Source organism: Pseudophryne corroboree, chromosome 2 (assembly GCF_028390025.1).
Source record: "Pseudophryne corroboree isolate aPseCor3 chromosome 2, aPseCor3.hap2, whole genome shotgun sequence".
NCBI lineage: Eukaryota > Metazoa > Chordata > Amphibia > Anura > Myobatrachidae > Pseudophryne > Pseudophryne corroboree.
The window spans coordinates 865,276,831-865,293,273 of NC_086445.1; the positions used below are offsets into that span (position 1 = coordinate 865,276,831).

The 16,443-nt window shown below is 48.7% G+C and overlaps 1 protein-coding gene and 1 pseudogene across 2 annotated transcripts in view; both read left to right on the forward strand.

Moving 5' to 3' along the window:
* Positions 1 to 16,443, forward strand: part of NEK8 (NIMA related kinase 8) — a 354,714-nt gene that overhangs the window by 104,678 nt on the left and 233,593 nt on the right. The gene's annotated exons all lie outside the window — the stretch shown is intronic.
* LOC135051777 (5S ribosomal RNA) lies at positions 153 to 271 on the forward strand (annotated as a pseudogene).

Below are 16,443 nucleotides of genomic sequence, written 5' to 3' on the forward strand. Positions count from 1 at the left end.
TGTGGGTACTGTTGAACCGTGCCTAACGTGGACAGCAGATCCACCTATTTTGCTTACCTTTTATTTTCCTTCTCCTTTTATTCTTTCTATCATTTTCCATCTAAGTATTTCTTATATAGGTGCACTCTCATTGGCGTACTGATCATACTATACTCTACTACCATACCACGCTGCTATCGCCCGATCTCGTCCGATCTTGGAAGCTAAACAGCGTTGGGCCGGGTCAGTACCAGGAAAGGAGACTGCCTGTGAACACCTGGTGTTGTAGAGTAGGAATTTGTTTCCTCTCTGTGTGAGAAGAACACGCCAACAGCAGTATCACCACTATTTCTATTCTATATCTCTTTACTTAGTCAGTGAATGCTCAGTGCAGTCCAATGTTTCTTCTCACAACTGGGACATTTGTCAAACGATTCAGGTGCTAAAGTCTGGTGACCATTGATTAGCAACATATCCACTTAATATCAGTGATCATAGTTGGATATTCTTACAACAATGCTCTGACCACTCCTCGGTCCGATTAATACAGAAATCTGTACTGGTCAGGGGAAATGGTGGTATGACAATTCCGTGTCTACAACCTTTCCAATCACTCTTTGCAACAAGAGACCAGAACATTTTAATATTTTTTTCAATTCCTTATTTTTTCATGGATCATTTAGATGGGTAAATTATGTTTATATTAATATCAATAAAAGTTACGTTTTAAACATTTCTTGATATATTCTATAGGAACTCTTTCCTGTACAGAGTGCGCCCACACAAGAGCCTTCTTTCTCTCCCATTTTTAGTTTTTGATCACCATCAAGACCAGGGGTGGGCAATTATTTCAGCTGGGGGGCCGCTTAACACTTCCAGTGAATAGTCGAGGGCCACACACAAAATACCTTGTAAATCGGGTCTGAACTGCGCATGCACCGCAGTCCCTACGCCCCTTCCCCTGAACCTATATAACAGTCCCTACCCTCTTCCCCCCCTCCCCTGAACATATATAGCAGTCCCTACCAGTGCCGTTTCTTGCGGCAGGTGAGCCGTGCAACCGCACGGGGCGCCCGCCGCGGCACTTCTTGAGGACTTTGAATCCCTCCTCCCCTCTCCTCCGGAGTGCCCAGCTCGGGGGGGCGGGGTTTCGTGGAATAAAGCGTTTGCGTCGTGACGTCGCGACGCAAACGCGTCATTCCGCGAAACCCCACCCTCCGAGCTGGGCACTCGGGAGGGAGAAGGGGGAGCCAAACCGGCCGGCGGGGGCGCCGCGCAGATGAGGGAGAGGCGGCTGAAGAGCGGGAAGAACCGCTTCAAATGTAAGTCAGCCCCTCTCCCCCCCCCCCCCCCCCCCACCTGCCGTACTGTGTAAAATGGGGACTCTTGCCTGCCGGAATGTGTAAAATGGGGACTCTTGCCTGCCTTAATGTGTAAAATAGGGACACCTGTCTGCCGGAATGTGTAAAATGGGGACACTTGCCTGCCGGAATGTGTAAAATGGGGACGCAGTCTGGCATAATGTGTAAAATAACGGCACGTGCCTGCCGTACTGTGTAAAATGGGGACACTTTCCTGCCGCAATGTGTAAAATGGGGGCACATGCCTGCCGCAATGTGTAAAATGGGGGCACGTGCCTGCCGCAATGTGTAAAATGGGGACTTTCCTGCCGCAATGTGTAAAATGGGGGTACGTGCCTGCCGTACTGTGTAAAATGGGGGCACGTGCCTGCCGCAATGTGTAAAATGGGGACACTTTCCTGCCGCAATGTGTAAAATGGGGGCACGTGCCTGCCGCAATGTGTAAAGTGGGGACACTTTCCTGCCGTACTGTGTAAAATGGTGGCACGTGCCTGCCGCAATGTGTAAAATGGGGACACTTTCCTGCCGCAATGTGTAAAATGGGGGCATGTGCCTGCCGCAATGTGTAAAATGGGGGCACGTGCCTGCCACAATGTGTAAAATGGGGACACTTGCCTGTTGTACTGTGTAAAATGGGGGCACGTGCCTGCCGCAATGTGTAAAATGGGGACACTTTCCTGCCACAATGTGTAAAATGGGGACATTTGCCTGCCGTGCTGTGTAAAATGGGGTCGCGTGCCTGCTGTAATGTGTAAAATGAGGACTTTTTTTATCCTGTGGTGGCCGTGATGATAAGATCAGATGAGGCCACGCCCATCTTAACAAAGCCACACCCATTTTAACAAGGCCACCCCCCCTTGCCGGGCGCGCACAAGCTTTTACTCTTTATATCTATGGGGGGGCGCATATTTTTTTATGTGAATGGGGGGGGGGGGCGCACTGGGAGCCAAATTGGCTAGAAACGGCCCTGGTCCCTACCCCTTTCCCTGAATCTATATAGCAGTCCCTACCCCCTTCCCTCCCCTGAATCTATATAGCAGTCCCTATCCCCAGTGGCGTCATGAGGGGGGTGCGGGGGGTGCGGCCCGCACCCAGGTGTCACCCTTCAATAGGGTGACACCTAAAAGGGCTGCACCCCCGCACCCCCATCCCATCCACAGCGGCAGCATCACCCTCCCTCCCGGCACCAAGCCCCCTCACCCCCGCCGACTTCGGACGCGATGAGGGGCGGAGCTTGATTGCCGGCCTCGCACCGCGGGCACCGTTGCTGCACTGAGCAGAGGAGACTTCGTGCACTGCGGGCGCGGCAGCAACAGCAGCAACAGATCCCTCCCCCTGTCCCCCAGCACATTGGGAGCTGCTTGCTGTTGGGAGGGGGAGTGAGGTGACCTGGCGCGGAAAGATTGAGTTTGGACTGCTGGGAGCTAGGAGGAGTAGGCTGAAGAGAAAGAGTGCATAGTCTCATGGTGAGTGAATCGATTATAAGCAGGAGAGAGGGCGGGGGGTTAGAGCCGGGATTTTGCCTGAACTATTTTGTTTGTTTTATCTGGTGTTTAGCTTTAATAGGTATGTGTATTTTACTCTATCTTTTTTTCCATATGTGGCTTTTTTTTTTAAATGTTTATACCAGATTTGCCTACCCTCCTGCATTTAGTGGGATGCTCCCATTTTTGACTCTAGCCTTCCGCTGCCCTGGATGCCATGCTAGTACTCCCGTTTTTACCCCGTCCCTCTGTGAGTAAAAAAAGGCCATAAAGTACCAGTGTATTTTGTAATTTGTTAAAAGTAACAAATGCTACGCCGCCAATCACCTGCCTCCTCCACACCGCCGCTGCTAAGGTAATCATACACTGCTGCCTTTCTCTCTCCCTTCTGTATTTCGTTGCTGGCCCTCTCTCTGTCACTCTCCCTGTCCCTATGTCCCTGCTGTCTATCTCCCTGTCCCTGCTGTCGCTCTCCCTGTCCCTGCTGTCGCTCTCCCTGTCCCTAATGTCACTCTCCCTGTCCCTACTGTCACTCTCCCTGTCCCTATGTCCCTGCTGTCACTCTCCGTCCCTATGTCCCTGCTGTCTATCTCCCTGTCCCTGCTGTCGCTCTCCCTGTCCCTATGTCCCTGATGTCACTCTCCCTGTCCCTATGTCCCTGCTGTCACTCTCCCTCTCCCTATGTCCCTGCTGTCACTCTCCCTGTCCCTATGTCCCTCTCCCTGTCCCTCTCCCTGAATTGCGGCCTCATACTGTGGCATAATGTGAATTTTGGCTCATTCCGTGTGGCATAATGTGAATTTTGGCTCATTCCGTGTGGTACAATGTTAATTTGGCTCATATCGTGTGAATTTTGATCCATACTGTGTGGCATAATGTGAATTTTGGCTCATTTTATGTGAATTTTGGCTCATTCCATGTGGCATAATGTGAATTTTGGCTCATTCCGTGTGGCATAATGTGAATTTTGGCTCATTCTGCGTGCTATTGGCGGCCAGTGATGCAATCGCAATACAATTGTGATCGCATCGATGATTTAGGGTAGCACGCCGCCATGTTTCCAATCGCAGCGTCCGCGTGTGATGTCACATGGCCGCCCCGAACTCATCTCCATTTATGACGGCATTCCCCCACAATGCCGAGTTGATAACCCCACAACGCTGCATCGCCACCCCGTGAACTCCTCTGCCTGTCAAATCAGGCAGAGGTGTTCGCATAAGCTGGATGCGATTGCATCTTACTTTGCGAGCACGCGCCGTATGGTCCATAGGGGGGTGACACCATGAGTTACCACACCGGGTGACACCAACCCTAGTGACGCCTCTGCCTATCCCCTTCCCCCCTCCCTCCCCTGAATCTATATAGCAGTCCCTACCCCCCTTTCCCCCCAACTATATAGCAGTTTTTATCTCCCCTGAACCCATATTGCAGCTTAAGTACAGATCCATTTCAGGTACTGGCTGGACAGGGGGTTTACCTTTTTTTCACAGTGGAAGATGATCCGCTGCCTGATCCCCGCTGCCCGTGCTTCACGGAGTCGCTGCTGCTGCCCGCTGCCCGGAGTCACTGCTGCTGTCCGCTCCCCGGAGTCATTGCTGCTGCCCGCTGCTCCTGCTGTGGCTCCGCCCCTGTGCCACCCAGCGCATGACATCACAGAGGAAATCCCGGTCAGCAGACCCTGTGACGTGACCGGGATTTCCTCAGCGGCGCCGCGTCTGGCAGCAGTGTAGCGCAATGACAAGCGGCTCAGCCAGTCAGGCCGCTTGTCATTGCACACTGATGGGAGACAGCGGGCCAGGCAGGATCGGTTCGCGGGCTGCATGTTGCCCACCCCTGATCAAGACCATCTCAATGGTTTTAGGCACCAGTCAGCCAATGTAAGCTGAAGCTTACCTGTAGGATCCAGACACTTGGGTCCAGTAAGTCTGCGTCCGACGACTCCCCATTATGAAGAATGGTGCCGGATACCATCCCCGCTCCTCCCCCCAAATGCCGCAGCAGCATGGCAATCATGGTGCATCTGGCAGGGGGCTGCGAGTGTTATAGCGTAAGACCAGTTCTACACATGGGCAGAATGGGTCTTGCATCTGGCATCCACCCAACCATCGGATTTGTACATATACCATCGGGTTTACGTACAAATCTGAATTAGGCCCTATTTATCTAGTATATTGAAAATTATGTAAGATGAGTTGCTTGCAGGGTTCCAGTTTGTTAAGCGTCACTGTGCTGCAATTGTTGGAGATTGTTTTTGTTCCTTGATGTTGGTTAACTATGTTTACACATCACATTTAATCCTCTGTGTCACATAAAAACAATATACATACCATTCATATTAACCACAAAACACTGCAATTGATTTCCTCATATTGTAAGTACTCACAGCTGCCAGAACATTAACCCATGATACATTATATTCAGTAGAAGGTGGACAAACACTGGATGGTCTATGAGCAAAGCTTGTTGTAGTTTTGGTCAGTTTTGTTCAAATGTAATTCATAAGGATCTCCTGATCACACACAGCTATTACAAACTGCCAAGAGCACCCTGTGGCGGGCACTACCACTGTTTCTACAGGGCCTGGAGAGGAGGGGGGATCTTGTAGTAGCCACACATGCTGCAATGGCATTTGTCTCTGGAACTTGTTTTAGTGATGGGTAGTGCCAGGTGAAAGGGGGCACGTATAACTTATATAGCGCTAAGGTAAAATTATATACAAATATTTTTATTTATGTTGAGCTGTAGTTGAGAGTAAATTGCACTTACTTACAATGCTCCACATGCTGTTACCGACACTCGGCAAAATTAAAATATCACATAAAGAGTATAATCACATTGCTCAAATGGATAAAGGAGATGGATAGGTCCCTTTTTTGTCTCCTCCTCCCAAAACTGGAATAAATAAATTTGTGATCCGTGTGCAGCAGCAAATCAGCTTTTACTGTCCTTGGATTAAGCTCTCGTACATCCATGGAGTACCCATGGAGGCTGTGTAAAAAAGCAGGGAAAAACATATACATAGAGTAATTCCTTTTTTTAATAGGATAAAAATCCAACAAACAAAATATACAACACAGAATGTGAAAAAAAAATGAGTAATATTTCTTTCAGACTGTCTGAGGTGGGTCGCACTCGGGAGCATGACACAGGAGCTCCCAGGGTGCGACCCGTCTCAGGCTTCCTGCCGCCGCTGTCTGCAACCCGGCATATTGATGAGTGGACCTGAACCCGGTGTACAATGTTTTTCTAAAAATTTCTATGAAGACGAATATCTGGGTGTATAATTACCGACTGATATTGTATGTGTAATTGTACATGTGAGCTCATTTAATGACTATTGTACTTGATGCGATGCTTCAGTAAAAATTGTTTTTAAAAAACATGCACCAGTTCTAAAGAGCATGATGTGTGAGTCCCATGATTCTCCCCGGTTCTGCACCACACCTCCACCGTCAAGGTCCACACTGGAAACCATCCAGGCCCCAGCCAGGCCCAAGCGGAGGTCCCCAGCCCGGACCAGCTGGCGGGCCTCAGCAAATCTAAGGCTAGGCCACGATGGTGTTGTATTATGTAATAGTAAAAAACACCAATAGATATCTGCAAAAACAAAAATAAAAAAACACATCTTCAAATACAAAACAAAAAAATACACAAAAACAAAGAAAAAAAAACAGAAAAATAAACTTCTTGAAAAACAAAACAAAAAACATACACATAAATGTACAAAATATACAAAAAAATACACATCTGCATAAACTAAACAAATAAATACACAAAAATAAAAACACAAAAATACATATCAGCAAAAAGAAAACAAAAATTACAAAAAAGTAAACAAAAAACACATCTGCAAAATAAAAAAAAATACACATACAGTCATAAAGAAAAAAAAATGAAAGCTGGGAATTAGTGCTACTGTCGACCTCATGGGTGTGTTGGAAGAGCTGCTACTTATTTTTAATATGTTGACAGTCACATCCCACTCATTGATAACTTAATAACTTGAAGATTTAAACCCGGGCAACGCTGGGTACTTCAGCTAGTTAATATTATAATTATTCTGATTAGCAGTGCTTGGTACTATAGAGTGTGCATTGGCATTATATGTTGTCTTTCAAGTCTCAGCATGATAGCTGGCCCATTATAATGTCAACTGGCCCATGGCCCTGTGGCTGTCTAATCTCACCTCCAGGAAGTTATTGCCATATCTTCAGCGCTACTAGTTACATAGGATTAAGCATTATGTAGCAGAGGAATTGGTAAGAAATCACAGAGTAAGTATAATTATGCATGTCGTGGGATACTGGTATCGGACCTTGCTTCTGCCTGTGTAACCTAGATTGTGCACCTTGCTACCTGTCTAGCGACACACAATATGCAGCAACTGTTCATCTTTCACACCATGTGTAGGCTGCTATACTTTCCCTCTTATCTTGGCTTGTAACAATGTGTTTCCTATACTTATATGACAGCTAAATCTATTTTCCTAAACATTCCGTTACTCCTGTTGTGCTCTATAACAATGATACTTTCCATGCCATGCGTTAGGGGCAAGCAGGGTCGCAACTGGGGGGGGGGGGCAGGATTTGAGGGGGTGCAGAGATGGTTACTTGCAGATTGTCTGTACACAGACAGTAGCTCCCCACTTTCCTTCCCCAGCCAACATGGCGGACGAGCCTGACCTTAATGTCATCAGCAGCCTCCCATGACAGGCGTCCTAGACGTCAGAGAGAAACTCTGGTTGTGGTGCTGCAGATGTCATGACAGGTGGCTCCCTTCCGATGCACAAAATGGGATGCTCCTCTGGGCTGAGCCACCAAAATGGATGAGCCCGGCCATCTGAGCCAGCTGGTGGAGCTGCTGGAGTTCTCACGATCTCAGTTTTGAGCCAGGGATGTGATCGCTAAGGTGAGATGTCCGGTGGTACCAGGGTGCCCGGGTGTATGTACAGAGGGGTGAGTGGACGAGAAAACTGCGGGGATGTGCTGTGCAACAGTGCACCCATGGTCTGTGTTCACGCATGACACCTGTCACTCTGTTGCACTGTGATTACCAGGGGTGATGTGGGGTCAGCAGAGCACAAAGACAGGCACCTCCCAGGAGGCTGGGTGTGCTGGCTGTTGTGGTCCTCCAGCAGGGTCGGATCCAGAACAAAATGACAGGGGGGGCACCATGACAGAGGAAATGAGGGGGAGGTACTTTACAGCGCACATAAGACGCATGTGCTCCAGAAAAATGGGTGTGGCCTTGCAACAATAGGTGTGGCTTTAAAGAGAATGCCATATCCATGAGGCAGTGGGTGACGCCACAGAATGTGACATGGCGAGGTTGTTCATGACATAGTGGATAACGGGGAGAGATAGTGGATGACAGGGAGAGGCAGACAGGAGGGAGAAGTGATGGGGAGAAATAGTGGGAGACATAAAGGCAGTGGGTGACAGGGAGAATGTGACGGGGAGAGGCAGTGGGTGATGTCAAGTAGAGAGTAAAAGGCAGTGGGATCTATATATGGGACACCGGTCTAGATGGGAATGGGGCAGAGAGATGGTGGTGGGAGGGGAAAACACTAGGCTGTAGAAGGGGGTATACTAATCTGAATGAGGGGATGTTCTTGCTGAGGGGCAGTGAGATGGAGGCAGGGGGCTGTGAGAGGGGAGACACTGGGCAGGCAGGGTGGTAGATACTGGGATAAGGGAGTTAGTGAGATGGTGGGGGACACTGGGCTGGATTGGGGGGCCCAGGGCACTATGAATGGGGAGGCACTTGGCAGGATGGGAAGGGGGCAGTGAAAGGGGTAACACTGGCCTGGTGAGGAGGGATCAGTATGTCTAGAGTCACTGGGGGGTTCTAGATGGGAGAGCAGTGAGATGGGAACAGTGGGCTGGTTGGGGAGGGAAGGAGAAACATTGGGCTGGCAGGATGGGAGATACTGGGGCTGGGGGCAGTAATGGTGGGGGCACCAGGCTTGAGAAGGGGGCAGACACTGAGAGAGCACTGGCCTGCTGCTGTTTCTGTCTGGCCCTGCACATGCGAGTGCAGCACCGCACACTCACTCAGTAGCCCTTCCCCAGTGTCCCTGCACCCTACCTGCTTCCTCGGTCCCCAGCTCAGCTCAATCACCCCTGCACAGCGTGGCAGTGCAGGGATCTGTCTCCTGTGGCGGGTCCGGCTTGCTCCATCAGGCGGCGGTTTGCGGTGGCATTGGCTGCTCTCACTCCCCCACTCCCCCGCAATCATCATTCCGCGGAGCCCCGCCTCCCCCGTGTACTAATGCAGCCAGGGAGAGGGTGACACTAAAGCCCAGCCCGCGAATCAGAATGCAGGAGGCGGAGCTGGGCTGATCATGTAGCAACAGGAGGGAGGGACTGACAGCCGGCAGCCTCATTGTGCAGTGCAGCATTGAAAAAAAGCACCTCCTAAATGACAGGGGGGGCACGTGCCTTGGTGCCTCCCCCCCCTAAATCCGCGTATGTCCTCCAGCCATTCCCAGGAGCTGCCTGTGCTATTCCCAGGAGCTGCCTGTGCAACAATCTGTCCAAGCTCCTGCTGCAGTAACACATAATATTATTATTGTACTACTGTATATATAAAATTATTCCCAATGTCAGCAGTGCCGCAACTAGACATTTTAGCGCTGTGTGTAAGACACAGCATCAGCGCCCCCCCATACAAAATGGTGCTAGTGCGCGCTGAAGGCAAGCAGAGTCCCCCTTTTTACACGGTAGGCAGGCAGAGTCCCTTCTTTTCACATTACGCAGGCAGAGTATCCACTTTTTTTTTTTTACACAATAGACAGGCAGTCCCCCTTTTTCCACATTAGACTGGAAGAGTCCCCATTTTTACACATTAGACAGGAAGTGTCCCCATTTTTCCACATTAGACAGGCAGAGTCACCCATTTTTCCACATTAGACAGGCAGAGTCCCCCATTATTCCACATTAGACAGGCAGTCCCCCCTTTTCCCACAGTAGACAGACAGAGTCCGCCATTTTTACACATTAGACAGGAAGAGTCCCCATTTTTACACATTAGACAGGCAGTCCCCACTTTTCCCACATTAGACAGGCAGAGTCCGCCATTTTTACACATTAGACAGGAAGTGTCCCCATTTTTCCACATTAGACAGGCAGAGTCCGCCATTTTTCCACATTAGACAGGCAGAGTCCCCCATTATTCCACATTAGACAGGCAGTCCCCCCTTTTCCCACATTAGACAGACAGAGTCCGCCATTTTTACACATTAGACAGGAAGAGTCCCCATTTTTACACATTAGACAGGCAGTCCCCACTTTTCCCACATTAGACAGGCAGAGTCCGCCATTTTTACACATTAGACAGGAAGAGTCCCCATTTTTACACATTAGACAGGCAGTCCCCATTTTTACATATTAGGCAGGCAGTCCCCTTTTTTTCCACATTAGACAGGCAGAGTCCCCCATTTTTACACATTAGACAGGCAGTTTTTACACATAAGGCAGAGGGGGAGAAAGAGAGAGAGTGTGTGTGTGTGGGGGGGGGGGAGAGAGAGAGAGAGAAAGGGAAAGAGAGACTTGCCTGCCGTTGGGGGAGCCGCCACTTTTCCTGGGAGCCCACAGCACGGGGGGAGTCACCTTTCTGCTCCTAGATGCCAGCGCAGCAAGACAACAGCGGCGGTGCGCGTGGAGGGGGGGGGGGGGAGCAGCTACTCCATCCTGTAACAGAGCCAGCGGGGGAGACAACAAGCTACAGCGCCCGGCAGCCAATCTATATCACATGCCGACAAGGTTGCCAGGCGCTGCAGCTTATCGGCTGCACGCTGGTTTCTCTTGTGCTGCCCTGTGCGACATGTGTGTGGATCAGCGGATGCTCTTACAGTGCAGATGCGCTGTGGGCAACGCACCATTGGCCCACACGTAGTTACGGCTATGCATGTCAGCTCTACATCAGTATGAGTGAAAGTTTGTCATCTCACACCTCGTTTACAGGTTATGTCTCCTTAAGATGGCACTTTCCCCCAGAACCCCTTCTCTTCCCAGACAACAGGGTTCCACTTTTCTCTATATATTTGATCATCATATTATTTTTGTGTGTGTGTGTGTGGGTGGGCAGGGCCAGATTAACAATGGGGCGAATAGAGCTCCAGCTCCAGGCCTCTACATAAAAATAGGCCCATCATCATGGCAGCATTATAATCACTAGCAACCAGATGTCATATGGTTAGTTATAAATCATATCTATTAAGATTGCATTTCTCTTTTTCTTACTAATTTGTGCAATTTTTTTATTTTTTACATATTTAGAGAGACATCGGAGCTGATAGTGTAAGTGATGTACACACCCACATGCTCTGGCCACACCCACACAGCACTGATCACACCTTCCCAGTTTCTCACAATAGGCCCTTGAATATTTTCAGCTCCAGGCCCATGTGGCCCTTAATCCGGCCCTGTGTGTGGGCACCAAATTACTGCCTTTCCCCGTGTGTCAGAAATCCCAGTTTTGACCCTAGCCCAGATTACCGTCATTATATAGCGGGGTGGGGCTACAAGTCATCGGCCTCCCCGGACTGCCCACTTTCAAGGCTTAAGGGGGGTTGTGGGTGTGGACGCTGTGGAGGGATGAGGCCGGCTTCGGGAGATTTGACCACCTTTACAAGGGGCTGGGAGCACCACCTGATTTTCAAGAGCTTCCTGGGCGATCTGGAAAAGTAGGCAAGTATGGGTTAAATAGATAAGTGCATGTGCAGCTGCCGTCCATGCATGGGCATAGTGATATTACCCAGAGGAGCTCCTTGGAAGCATAGCTTTTCGCACATGTCAAGTTGGGTTGGGCAATAAAGAGTGTCCGTTCTGTTAAAATCTAGTAAGTAGAAAGGCACCATTCACCAAGAACATTCCTCAGTGCACAATCAGCATTACTATGTTCATGCGACAGTGACAGTAATCAGCATAGTGAGTGTAAGGGGTGCCATTACCATGGCGTCCAGAATCTTAGGGTGGCCTGGACCCAGTTTATAAACGTGCATAGCAATTTCCCAGATTTGCCTGCTAAGTAATTGAGGGGTAGATTTACTATCCTTCTTTAAGAGATAATGCGCTATATGCACACGTTATGTGCCGCAAATAGCGCATCCCCTAATGTATTATCCCGTCGAAGTGATATTGTAAGCAGGGGCGGTATGCGCCCTCTGCCTTATCGGCGCCTCTATCTGTTAGGCAGAGCACCGATAAGCTTGCTTACTTATAAACGTTCGGTGTGCCCGCACGTTGGTCTCTCCTACCCTGTTCCTCTTCGCCTCACAGAATCGGCGCTGCAGGTCTCCAAGCAGTTCCTCTTTTTTTTTCCGTGTCTTTCAATAAACTTTATTGTTAAACATACAAAGGCTCCAGCATCCAGCAAAGCAAACCGCGCATGCGCCAGCATTACTCCCGCAAGGTATGCTGGGAGTAAATGTACGGCGCAGGCGCATAAGTAACAACTGCGGCCAAGGGAGACGGACGTTATGGGAGGACGCGTATCACTAGCAGGGTGAGATAACGCACTCCCATAACGAAGACAGCAGCCTTAGTAAATGCATTGGAAAAGAGGACCCACTTCACCACGATAATGTGGTGAAGCGGGTCCCAGCATATAAGGAACGAAAACGGCATTTTAATAAATCTACCCCAGAGTCTGATCCTTACCCAGCCTGAATTGTGTGACAGTACATTTTCAGTGAGAGGTGTGTAGTGGATGTTATAATGGTAAGGGGGCACTGTAATGTGGCATCATTTGAATGGGAGGCCACTGTAATGTGTCATAATCTGATCTGGTCATTGTAATGTGGAGGACACTATAATGTCACATAATAAGAACTGGGTCACTTTAGTGTGGCACAATATGAAATGGAGGCACTGTAGTGTGGCATAATATGAACTAGGGCAATGTAATGTGGCATGATTTGAACTGGAGGGCACTGTAATGTGGAACAGTATGAACAGGAGACACTGTAATATGGCATAATATGACCTGGGACACTATGTCATACTGGGGGTTATTCAGATGTGGATGGAGGTGCGTTGTGCATCGTAAAGTACCACCAATTATTGCAGGACCCATTTTTTGTGTGCTTGAACAGGTCCTGTGACGCAGCACGCAGTCCAGCATCAGGCTATCAGTGATTGGCAGTTTGATGCCATTTGGGTGTGGGAAGGGGGCAGCAACGCCTTCTGTTTTTTTAAACGGAGGCGTTTCACTGCTGTTTATGGGGAGGGGAGAAGCCAGGGATCTCTGTGGTTGCACAGAAATTTCCTGGCCTGTGCGACGAGCGGCTTGGTGAGTGATCCAATGCCTGTGTCCTAGGACGCAGGTCAGATCACTGCTGCAACAGGAGGCATCTGCTTGTAATAGAGGTCTCCTGCTGCATTACCATACACTTCCAAGGAAGCAGCACATCGGTATCAGGCCCAATGTGAATTGGGGATACTGTGTGACATCATGTAAACTAGGGAACTATGAGGATTCATAAAAAAAACTAGGATACTACTATGGGACATAACATTAACTAATGCACTATGGGGGTAATTCCAAGTTGATCGCAGCAGGAATGTTGTTAGCAGTTGGGCAAAACCATGTGCACTGCAGGGGAGGCAGATATAACATGTGCAGAAAGAGTTAGATTTGGGTGGGTTATTTTGTTTCTGTGCAGGGTAAATACTGGCTACTTTATTTTTACACTGCAAATTAGATTGCAGATTGAACAAACCACACCTAAATCTAACTCTCTCTGCACATGTTAAATCTGCCTCCCCTGCAGTGCACATGGGTTTGCCCAACTGCTAACAAAATTCCTGCTGCGATCAACTTGGAATTACCCCCTATATCTTTCAGAAAATGAACTAGGCCACTATTATGGAGCATAAATTAACACCTGTTGCTGAGAGGTGTCTGTCAAGAAGCATTGGGTCAGATGCCCCTTAAATATGTTGCTATGGGGACCACAAAGTTCTAGTTACGCCCCTGCATATTAGGCTGGGCAATTCCAAGGGGCCAGTTAGTCATTTTTTTTCCCCTAGAACAAATGACTGCTGGCACCAACTTTTGGGAATTATTTCAGATTGATGCACATCTTCCTTAGTTCCTTAAAAGATCCTGCAATTCTAAGATGGCAGTACACATAATTTTTTTTCACAAAACTTCTGCATGTCTCTGAAAACCCCCTTCCTTGTACAGCTGAGGCACAGGTTACAATCTGATCTTTTTTAACCCAATAGTTTTTACTTACTGTGTTTTTTCCCCCAATGTGTATAATCAGAGGAGGACTGGTAAATGGATTGCTCCTGTTTAACACCATACTTGCCTACTAGACTGGAACGTCCAGGAGACTCCCAAAAACTGGGTGGTACACTCGGCCACCCGGAATAGTGGTGCAATTCTCCCGTAGCTGACCCCTACCTGCCACCCAGCCGCCAAATTAAGTGGGTGATCCTGCAACTGATGACGTGATTCACACCGGACTGCATCATCGTAGCTGCGCCCCCGCTGTACAATGGGGGGTAATTCCAAGTTGATCGCAGCAGGAATTTTTTTAGCAGTTGGGCAAAACCATGTGCAGTGCAGGGGGGGGGGGGGGGGGGGGCAGATTTAACATGTGCAGAGAGAGTTAGATTTGGGTGTGGTGTGTTCAATCTGCAATCTAAATTGCAGTGTAAAAATAAAGCAGCCAGTATTTATCCTGCACAGAAACAAAATAACCCACCCAAACCTAACTCTCTCTGCAAATGTTATATCTGCCCCCCCTGCAGTGCACATGGTTTTGCCCAATTGCTAAAAAATTTCCTGCTGCGATCAACTTGGAATTACCCCCAATGTCTGTAACCTCGGAATTGTATATTGGGGGACATGATCAAGATGACGCGATCGCGTGCCTTCTCCTATGCCTTGCCAAGCCCCACACTTTGCCACACCACCCACCAAAGCCTCCCGCTGTGCCGACCTGGCTTCCCAAGTGGGTGAAGGGAGAAAGTCAGTAACTATGTTTAATACATGAGACACACTGGACCTGATTCAGAAGTGGACATTATTGCAGCCGCGACTTCATATTTATGCAAATGCCGCAGTCGATGGGCTTCCTATTGAGATACCCACTGGCTACAGTGCTAATCATCAGACGTGATTGGAACATTTTAATAAGCCTATGGCATACCTCCCAACTTTGTAGTCACAAAGGGGGCGGACCCTTGCACATGACCCCCCCCTTCCCGGTTGAGTCAGTGTGGGGGCGTGCCCAGCACTCTCCAAGTTGCTGGGCTGCCCCAAATCCCCCCCCCCCCCCCGGCGCTCTGAATAGATGCAGTGCGCATTGGCACGACATCTATTCTCCTCTCCAGTGATATGTGCGCTAACACCAACTCCCCCTCCCCCCCCCGCGCCTCGGGACACTGCTGGCCGCAGGTGGGACAGTCCCAGGAAAACAGGGCTGTCCCGCTGAATGCGGGACAGTTGGGAGGTATGCTATGGATGCTCAGAATATCTGTCGGACATGGCCGCCAATGCCAGTACAACTGCAGCTAAAGCCTGCGTCTTGATAGCCTACCCCATGTTACCTCCCTGGAAAGTCCGCAGAAATTGCCTTACTCTGCAACCACATTGGTCCTGTGTCTCCCAGTAGTAACCAGTGGGACACATGAGCAGTGCGACTGAGATATATATGCAAATTTAAAGCATCGGCTGATTGCGTCCGACATCGACACTGCGTCCACCTCTGAATTTAGGCCGACTGTGGCAAGGAAGAGAGAAAAAGTCAGATCCTGCCATGAAACCTATTTCCATTGTTATATTTGAAATGTCTTTAAATGATATATGTATTTTAATTATTGTCTTTTGTCTCAGCCTCTATGACTTACTAACACTAAGCTGTTTATATTTTTGGTTACACATATAGCAAGTCATGTTGGGTATGGAATAAATGTATGGAGCAAAGACAACTTAGGGGTCTATTTCCCTATAGATTGTAAGCTTGCGAGCAGGGCCTTCCTACCTCTATGTCTGTCTGTCTTTGCCCAGTTTTGTTATGCTGCGCTATATAAGAAACTGCTAATAAATAAATAAATAAATAAATAATTAATAATAATAATATGGAACTGAAATGTTAACATTTAATGCTATAGGTGAAAGGTATTTTACTTTTATTTTATAAAGAAATTGGTTTACACTACAACAAACAATGGGCAGAGGAAATAATAAGAATTTACTTACCGATAATTCTATTTCTCGTAGTCCGTAGTGGATGCTGGGGACTCCGTCAGGACCATGGGGATTAGCGGCTCCGCAGGAGACAGGGCACAAAAATAAAGCTTTAGGATCAGGTGGTGTGCACTGGCTCCTCCCCCTATGACCCTCCTCCAAGCCTCAGTTAGGATACTGTGCCCGGAAGAGCGTACACAATAAGGAAGGATATTGAATCCCGGGTAAGACTCATACCAGCCACACCAATCACACCGTACAACTTGTGATCTGAACCCAGTTAACAGTATGACAAACGTAGGAGCCTCTGAACAGACGGCTCACAACAATAACAACCCGATTTTTTTGTAACAATAACTATGTACAAGTATTGCAGACAATCCGCACTTGGGATGGGCGCCCAGCATCCACTACGG